At 36.4% G+C, this 9,295-nt stretch overlaps 1 pseudogene; it reads left to right on the top strand.

Moving 5' to 3' along the window:
- The first annotated feature begins 3,362 nt into the window (after window positions 1–3,362).
- LOC116182827 lies at window positions 3,363–5,308 on the top strand (annotated as a pseudogene).
- The last annotated feature ends 3,987 nt before the right edge of the window (window positions 5,309–9,295 follow it).

Consider the following 9,295-nt stretch of genomic DNA (forward strand, 5'->3'; position numbering starts at 1 on the left):
AGAAATGATGCCGAAAGAAATAGAAACGTATTATTTTTTTTATTTTGTTGGATTGGTACCCCTCGCTTTTTTGCCGTCAACGATATCCGTCAAATCAAAACTAAACATAACCTGTAAAGTGTAAATAACGTACGAGGAACTTGACCGATTGTATTAATTCCGATTAATTTTGAATATATACTCCAAAGGGTAGAACTTTTTTTATTTTTACTTAGCGTAGTAAAATATGCCAGCAGTACATTCTTGCTTACTTTTTGAACTCCCTTCTCGGCCAGCTAGTTTTCAAAAATTGTGTACTTTCGGTTTTACAGGCAGTAAATTTAACGTCGCTTCATTGGCAATCTCTTGGATCTCTGGTGGGGTACAAGAGACGTGTTTGTCATCCGTATTTATCATAACTGCCGCAAAATGGAATTATGATCAAATAATTAAAAGTTTGAAGTTTGAAAATACAGGAATCAGGCTAGCCAACGTTAAAATAAATGAACTGTGTCTATTACCAACATACACTGAATGATAGTTTAAAATTACCTAACAACGCCTAAAGGCAATATTTATAATTTGTATAATTTATTATTTAAAATAAAAGTCGAAATAGAAAAAATAGTATAAAGCACACGTGTCATTTGTCTTCGTCAAATGACACTTGTACTTTATTAATATACTATTGTACAACTAGTTTTGAAAGTGATACTTTTTTTCATAAATTTGCAGTTTGATTAATGAGGGCGAAGCCCGAGTTAATCAAGCAAATTCATGGAAAAAAGACACTTTCAACACGTGTTGTACACGAAATTTTTTTGCATAGTGATCCATAATAACCCCACAATTGAATAATGTGGTTGACATTCGCTATTTACTGTCACTCAAAAGTGGATGCTATTGTTCATAGACAAGACTAAACTCCATGGAAACGCATAATAAAAATCGTGAAAAAAAAGTACCACTTTCCATACGATTTTTCGTTAAAAAAAGTTCGATAATTTCATCACTATGTAAAAAAAATACTTTCTACACGCATTTTCTACACGCTAATAAACATTTGCGAAGTAACTCTTTGTAATTGTACTGCTTTATTCACAGTTTCTTTATATAAGACAATCGTAGAAAAATTGGATCAGTAATCAGTGATACTTTTCATCAGCAGTTGCGAAATATTTTACTTTTTTTACATGGTTGTGAAAAGTAAGGCATTTGACATGGTCAATGAGTTTTAGAAACTGTCACTTTAAATGTCAAAATTAGAAAAATTACCTACATTCCCAAATGTCTGGATTAGCCAATGGGAACCGTAACTGAGACGCTAAAAGGAAAGAACGGTCACGTTAGAACTGTTCGAGTGAAGAAAACCAGAGGAGAGAATCTATGGTTCAACGGTTCTATAAACTGTAGTTGAATCGTTGAGTGAACATATTTAATTACTCAATGGTTGAATCGTTGAGTGAAGGATTACTCAACGGTTGAAAGAAGAGGATCACTCCTCTCCGTGATTTATCGAGGAATGATGGCGGGAGGATGTTGGAGATTTGATATAATTGTGTTGTTATACTTATAATTCTTGTCATATAAAAAGTCACATATAAAAATCCATTATTAAGAAAATTTAAGAATTTAACACGTTTACTAATTTGAATAATAAAAAGTTGAGCAAATAGAATCGGTTAGATCTATATTTCCAACGGAATGACAACTTCTAAAACTCTTTGGAGTCGTGTTTTGCAAAATTACTACAAGAATTTTTTTCGAAAGGATAGTGTCCTTACAAAATCGTTGGAATCGTGTGTAAAAGGGTCTTACGTTTTTCCTCATTCTATTATTCGTAGCTACGTATAGATAACGTGTATTAAAATTGTCCTTACAGCCATACCCAAGAAATCGCAGTTAATTCTGCGCATTATCAAGAAACTATTTACCAGTCAGTACTTGTATTCCTGATAGTTTTTGTAAAAAGAAAGTTCATTATTAATCAAAAACTGCAAGTAGAAAAACGAAGTTCAATTACATTAGCCGCATCGCTTAAGACAACGTGTAATTACTAATTAAAGTCAACTGTTCCTTTTTTTCATTTATCAGTCCGCAATAATTCCAACGTAAAGAACTCGAAATTATTCCAATTTGAAGGAATTCTTCCATTTCCGTACATTTCAATTTGCATTTAAAGTTGGAAATTAACTCAAACTAAGCTAACAACATCATAGTTCAATGAAAATCGCGTAATTCTTATTTTTCAATTAGGACGAGCAGATGTCCAATCCTTGATTAAATTTTTCATCCCCGAAATGAATACCGTCGTAAGGTAATGGAAACATAATGTGATTAGGATCGTACTGTGCTTATAACAATCGGCCGTAGATTAATGTTTGTCTAAATATACACCGAGGGTGTGTTTCTAAATTAAACGGGAAACCTTAGATAATGTCAGTTAATTTTAGTTGAGGTTTGCATGTTTCGGGATCTAACCTCATATCTGTCGAAATGTGTTTTATTCTCTAATCTAACGCAACAAAACTCTTAAAGATTGATGGTCCTCCAGCTTTTCGCGCTGCACGAATCCGATACGGTTACTTGTAATTAAAGGGTGTCATTTTTTGTACTGGATGGGGAGCGACGCAAAACATTCGGCGGAAATTTATCTCGCAAAAAAGGGCGAACGTTAATATCACCAATCGTCGGCCGTTGATATGGACACTTGGTGTGCAAATTACGCGAAGGGGTTTCTTAGATTCACTTTTACTATAATAGCACTTAGGTAGACGAAGTGAAACGAACGTGGGGGAGCGATATTTCATTTACTTCAGAATGAAAGAACTACTTTGAAACAAATTTATTTCCCAATGTTGTTTTCTTTTTAGCTACCCACGTTTGAAAAACTCTCATGGAATTGTTTTCTAATATCCTTTACGTTATATTGAAAAGGCGAACTGGGGGCTTGGAAACTTCACTGTATCAGAAAGCTCGGAAACGATCTTAATCACCGCCGATAGGCTATATCCTTTCACTTTGTGACCTTTAGAAATATAATGTCAACCACAGGTGCAGATTTCCCATAATATGTTTTCCGTTTTGTTTATGCATCGGCAGTGTGATAAACGCTGTAACGCGTTTTGTGCTGAAAATCTGAAAATTATACGTCTGTACCTATATAAACCACTTATGTACCTACTATAAGAATCTTTATTGCATGTTCTAGTTTTTAAAATTCATTACGGTCTAAGTAGCTGGTTCGTCTGTTAGTACAGATCTGCCTCATAAAAGCATGCAATTTAAAATAGTAACATATATTTGGGGCAAAGTTAATGGGTTGCTTATATTCACTTTGCTCCAAAGATATTATTTGTGCAAAAAAAAACTAAAAGAAAAAATATGGGAGCGTTATTTATTTGAAAATAAATAAGATTGATAATTTTCATTGTTATAGGTCAATTTTTGAGGGTGCTTCAAAATACGATATTCTCAGCTACTTAGTTGACGCAAAGGAGAGAGGGATTGTACCGGAGGATAGTTACAATTTCGGCAACTCGGATGTGGTAATTGAGGAGGATGGGAAGGACGTCTCGGAGCAGTACCGAGTGTCGCATATAAGTACCGTTAGTGACTCGAGCGAGGATAGCTCTTTGGTCGTGACCAATTCTGAACTATCCTTCCAAAAATCTGCGGAAGTCGAACGAAATGATTCCGGTGTCGGTTCTGAAACGAGCAAGAGCTGGCTCAGCCGGTAGCGGACAAAGTCGGAACCGTCGCTTACTTGCGAAGATTGTGAAATTCCAGTGGAGTCCCCGACAGATAACGAACCTCTGCTCTGCCGAAAATGCCTGAAGAAACGATCCGAGAGAAAGGAAATTATAACTGAGATAGTCGATACTGAAGAAAAATACAGCAGAGACCTGCAGATTATTTTATTTTAAGAGAATTTTACCATCCAATGCTCGTCGCTGGTTTACTGACCCCCGATCAGCTTTCCGCGATCTTCTTAAACGCAGAGGAATTTCTCGAGAACAGCTAAGCGCCTAAGGGATGCCGTTGAAATAGCAACGGAGCAAGGAGATGAAGATTTACTAACCGTTAACATCGGGAAACTATTTCTGGAGGCGGCTCCTATGCTGCACGGTTTTGAAACGTATACTGTATACGCCAAGGAAATGCCAGTCTTCTATTAGCGAGCTTAGAAAAGGAAAAAGAACTGTTGCGCATATTCTTAAGGGTCTCACAAATGGAAAATACCATGCTCAGGCGGATGAATCTGAATTCATTTCTTATGGTGCCGGTACAACGAGTAACCAAGTATCCGTTGCTGCTCAGTCGACTGTGCAAAGCCACGCCAGGTCACCACGAGAATCGCGACCAATTAAAAGAGGCCCAACACAAGATCGAACTGCACCTAAACCACATGAACTCAGAAACTGAAGACGTCCCGAGCAAGCTGTGGAGACGAATCGGGAACGGTTCGAGACGAAGGGCCAGTTCGGAAATGGTTTTAGTCAGTATCAAACTGCGTAAAATAGCGGTTGAGGTCTTGGAGTGAAATCACGAGGAAGCGAAATTTGCATTGGAAGGTAAGCTAAGATTTACACAGCCAACTGACAATAACTGGAGAAAGGGACGTACGATAAAGTTGGCCCCTATCAACGCCCTGCTTGTGACAAATGGAAAGGTAAGTTACGCATTTTCCTGAATCGAAAATTTTCATGAAGTCATCCTCTTCAGCAAATGATGGGTAATAAAGTGGAGGAGGACGGGTTAACTTTTCCCAAGAATGGAATACGGGAGGCCGCCCTTCTGTTGGTAAGAGACAAAAATGGCAGGTACTCATTGCTAAGGGAGCCTCTCTACTTGGATCGGTGCATAATTGCAACCGATCCGGCTTGGAACAGCTACTTTGAGGTACAGGAAGTTATCGGAAAGGACACCTTCATTTTTAAGGTTGTTGTCTTGAAACGCTCCAAGAAGCTAACATCGGTTGTTTTAGGCCGAAGATGATGGCCTAACGAGGCAGTGGTATCGCCAGCTGCAGTTTCACGCCCAAGGCTTGGGCGGATGGAGAAAACGTAGAAACGCTTTGGCTAACATCATGATTAACGGAATGGGCCTGCGTTCATGATTAAAATGTAATTAATTAGCGTCCTTCCCAAAGCTTCCTCTCTGAGAAACTAAACAAAAACGATCTGATTAATTAAAAATGTTTTTATATTGCATTTATGTGTACATAACAAGTAAAGAAATTGTTAGCAATTTAGCTGTGATATTTTTTGGAAGCGGTTTTTGGGAAATGCAATTTTATAATTTAACAAATTGAGTATTTAAAATAATTGTGGCACTAGTTTAACTTACCTATATTAGCAATTATTATCTTTATTGTACGATATATAATTAATTAAATAAATCAATACCTTTCTTGTGTTCTATAGACAACATTATAACTTCGTTGGGCGATCCCTTGGAATAATCCAACACTACATTTAGTTTCTTTCGTTTCTTTCCCTAATATGCCACTCCAGTGCCTTATAACTGGCTAAATAAGATCCTTCGATTAAGCCTTAACCTGAATTTACCGCAGACCGTTCAAAATTTTATCGTCCGATATATAGCTATCCTTACTTTAAGCGGTTCAGCTATTGTAGTTTTTTTTAGATTTTCAGTGCTCCAGAATCCCATTTATTCAATATGATAAAATTCTATTTAATTTTTTATAAACATTACGTTGATAATATCTTTGGAGGCAAGAGAACCACCTTAAATGATTGTTTTAATATCCTTAACACTCCTGAAAATTAGTTCCTATAGAAAACCTCCCACTACTGACCATGTCTTTTTAGATTCCTTCCATCGCCCAACACAGAAGTTTTCCACAGACTTGTTAACCTCCCCTTTCACCCTCAATTATTCTGGCCTCCAAGATCTCAGGATACCACCTTCTGTGATTTTTTCTTGTGGGGATATATCAAAGATAAAGTGTATACCTACACCACCATTAGCAGGAAGCATACCTGAGATCCAGTAACCGATTACCACCCCATCGAAACAATCGATCAAGACTGTAGTAATGAATTAATATCGCGAAAGTTCTCCTTTTAGAAACTTGTTTTGGAGTAGGTATTAATACTGCCCTGAACATCACATAGGTAAAGTCAGTTCGTCCCTTTTTGAAGACCACTTCCACAGTTTTCCATTGCGTTAATAGTTACCGTTTTACCATCAAAAGCCACAATGCGTCCGGTGTGTAGGTGGCCTTCGTATGAAAACACTACAAAACGTCACACTTCTCGAAGTACACTTTGAAAATGAGTATGATTGTTTTCTTTGCCCTCTACAAAATGTACAAATTCATTTTCAACTTCATTCTCCCTGGCAAGCTTTTCAAAGTCGACATCGCCCGAGGAATTGTCATCAAATACCATCTCTTTATTAGCTCTAAAGCGAATATTTGGTTCCTCATCAGAAGTTTCGTCAGTAATTATTTATTGGTTGCTCAGAAATTTCATAAGTATTCATGAGAGAAGTATTTTAACGTGACCTTTGGCTTTTGGCAGTTTGTGAAATGTCGAGTTTTTGCCCGCGCCATATTTAAGTTTTCAGATCTACCTGAGGTCAAGTGTTAAATTAATTACAGCTGTATAAAAGAAAGTTTGTTGACAAGGAATTGTTAGTAGAGTTCGAGTTTAAAATAAGTTAAGTGGGTGAGTAATAAAGAAGAGAACCTTTCCAAGTGACAGCAGTTTGTTCTTGTGATAGTAATTTGTGCGTTTTTGGTTTTTCAAATTTCGTTGTGAAGTTGACTTTGAGGTTGCATATCATAGAAATTCTATGGGGTGTCAAAATTTAGGGGGTCAATTTTCCATTTCGTTAATTGGTAGTGGAATTGTAAGAATAAATAAGCGCGCATAATTATCCTTTCTTCGCCGTTTAATTTCTGTGGAGCATTGTTTTATTTAATCCATGACGCAGTTCGGATCGGTGCGTTTACAAAATATGGTTGATTTACATAACTGACGTATTCCTTGGGGCAGTTGGTTTTGTTGTTCTTTTCCTGGTGTGCGATTATTCCCGGCCGTAAGTTGGATATTAGTATCTATAGATATAGTATCTCATATATCTCACCTGAAGAACGAGATTCTTTGGTTGGCATTTTATAATGCAGTTTTCGAACTATTCATTATAAGATTTTGCTGTGCTTGAGTCAATATGGGAACTGTCCCAGATTTATCAAAGAACAATTGCAAAATTTTACAAATAATTTTGATTTTCTATTAATTAATGCATTCATGTATTTTTTATTTTCTCATCCAAATTACAATAAACGACGTGACGTGGGAAACAATTTATTTCTTCCTGTCAAGTTCGTGCGCTTATCCGCAATCCTCATTTAATTCGCACAAATGGATTACGTTTTATACCTTTTATTCCAAGTACATGGGCATTAATGTACCAATTAGAAAGTACAAACAAGAATAACTACGCAAAATATTAAATTACACGAAAATTGTTATGAAAACGTTTGCGAGAGCATTAACGCCCGAAAAACGGCAAATAAAAAAGTAAGTATGGCTAAGCAAAATTATCGCTTACAATTTCGCGCAAAAATATTGAATTCGAGCATGCGACGTCCCGCGGGAGCATCGTGAAAGTATACCTTCAAATACCCAGGGCGATATTTGTAGGTAATTTATGGTTTAAGGAAAATTAGTAGTCACCTGAACCAATCGCAATTTTATTACGGAGGCATACGTTATAAACTCGGAAACGGGGTAGGAAATTTAATTAGTAAGTAAAGTTTTACTTTTAACGTAATTTACGTTAAAAAATCCGTGTAACTGAACATTTTTGTCCGAATGTGTGTAATTAGAGGGGTAACAAAGTTTGGATGTTTCATATCTACGTAGTCTTTCTGTTTAAAAAACGCCCGTTTTGTTCATTACGTTTTTAACATAGTTTACGAATAAAAGTTTTGAAATTACTTCCAACCCTTCAGGTGCAGTGACTTTTCTCCAATTATCTTATTGTAATTTGTTACGTTTTATGTCACGAGAAAGATTAAGGGCTGTGTCGGTGTTTGTTTTTCATTAATTTCGTCATCACGAAGTATAATTAAATTTATTTCAATCTGCGAAGAAATAAAATTTGGTTTCGTAAAATTGCGGTTTTTATTAATTGAATGGTCGCTCTTTTACGAAACCGATTTAATAGAGGGAAGAATGTCTCAGTCTTGAAGGGCAAAGTTTTCATTTCGCACTGGTCAACGCAAAATAATGGAAATGAATAGGACTTTAAAATATAGCAAATTTTTTGAAATAAAAAAAGGAAATCCTAATAGTTTCCAATAGATCATGTCCGAAAAAAAATTAAACATGATTTTTTTTCTCTTTTGACAAACGGTAATAGCTGCTAGGGCTATGTAAACAATGCCAATGTGGCGTTGGTCTTTGGTCCAGACGAGTCAGTTGCTAGTCAAGTTTTCTTTTCAAATTATTTAGGTGTTCTGTTGGGTTTACGTTGAAACAAAAGTGGTTTGTTATTCCTAAAAAAGTTAAATGTAGGGGAATTTGTTGTTTATTTGGTTATCAATTTTGCTATGTTAAATCATTTAAGTGACCGTTCTCTTTTAATTTGAGACTTGGATTACTTTTGTTAAAAGGTTGAGGTAATTTATTAGCGATAATAATGCGTTTTAATGGACAAAAACTGTGTGTTTTTCATGAGATACGAGAATTCCGCATAAAAAATTGGATACGTGACGTTAAGGAGGAACAAAGGACGTAGGCGGGATTGGTTGTCCGTCAATTGGATGAAGATTTAAAAATTTTGGAATTGGGACTTTGGATTTGGACTTTTGTCAATTTCGAAAGTAAGTAAAGTTCATAACGCTTTAGGCAAGAAGTCAGTCGAGTTCAACTGAAAGTTTTGACAAGAAAGGAGAGAAGAGAAGTTGTTTCGAACAGCCATCGTTTCATAGGTCGTGTGTTTGGCTAGCCAGTCCAATTCAATGCAGAAAAATGACGCTTCCTTGGTTCTGGAAGGTGAGATAAGAATTTTTTGATTAATTTACAATGGTACAATGTTTTTTGCTCTACACCAGAGTAGTCACTGCTTCCTCACAGACGAAAACGTCTTCCAGGTGGAGTCCCTCCAAGCAGATGTAATGAGGTTTGTTTCACGTTTACTAAAATCATTCCTTCGACACTTATCTGGGGACTACCTTCTGGAACACTCCATCGTTCGAAGATGCACTCCGTCGGTGAAGGCTTCAGATGCCATTCCGCGGGGTTCTGGTTCCTCTTGACTCTGTTCGCAATGCAATTAT

The sequence above is a fragment of the Photinus pyralis genome, unplaced genomic scaffold (assembly GCF_008802855.1).
Source record: "Photinus pyralis isolate 1611_PpyrPB1 unplaced genomic scaffold, Ppyr1.3 Ppyr1.4_unclustered_Scaffold778, whole genome shotgun sequence".
Classification (NCBI taxonomy): domain Eukaryota; kingdom Metazoa; phylum Arthropoda; class Insecta; order Coleoptera; family Lampyridae; genus Photinus; species Photinus pyralis.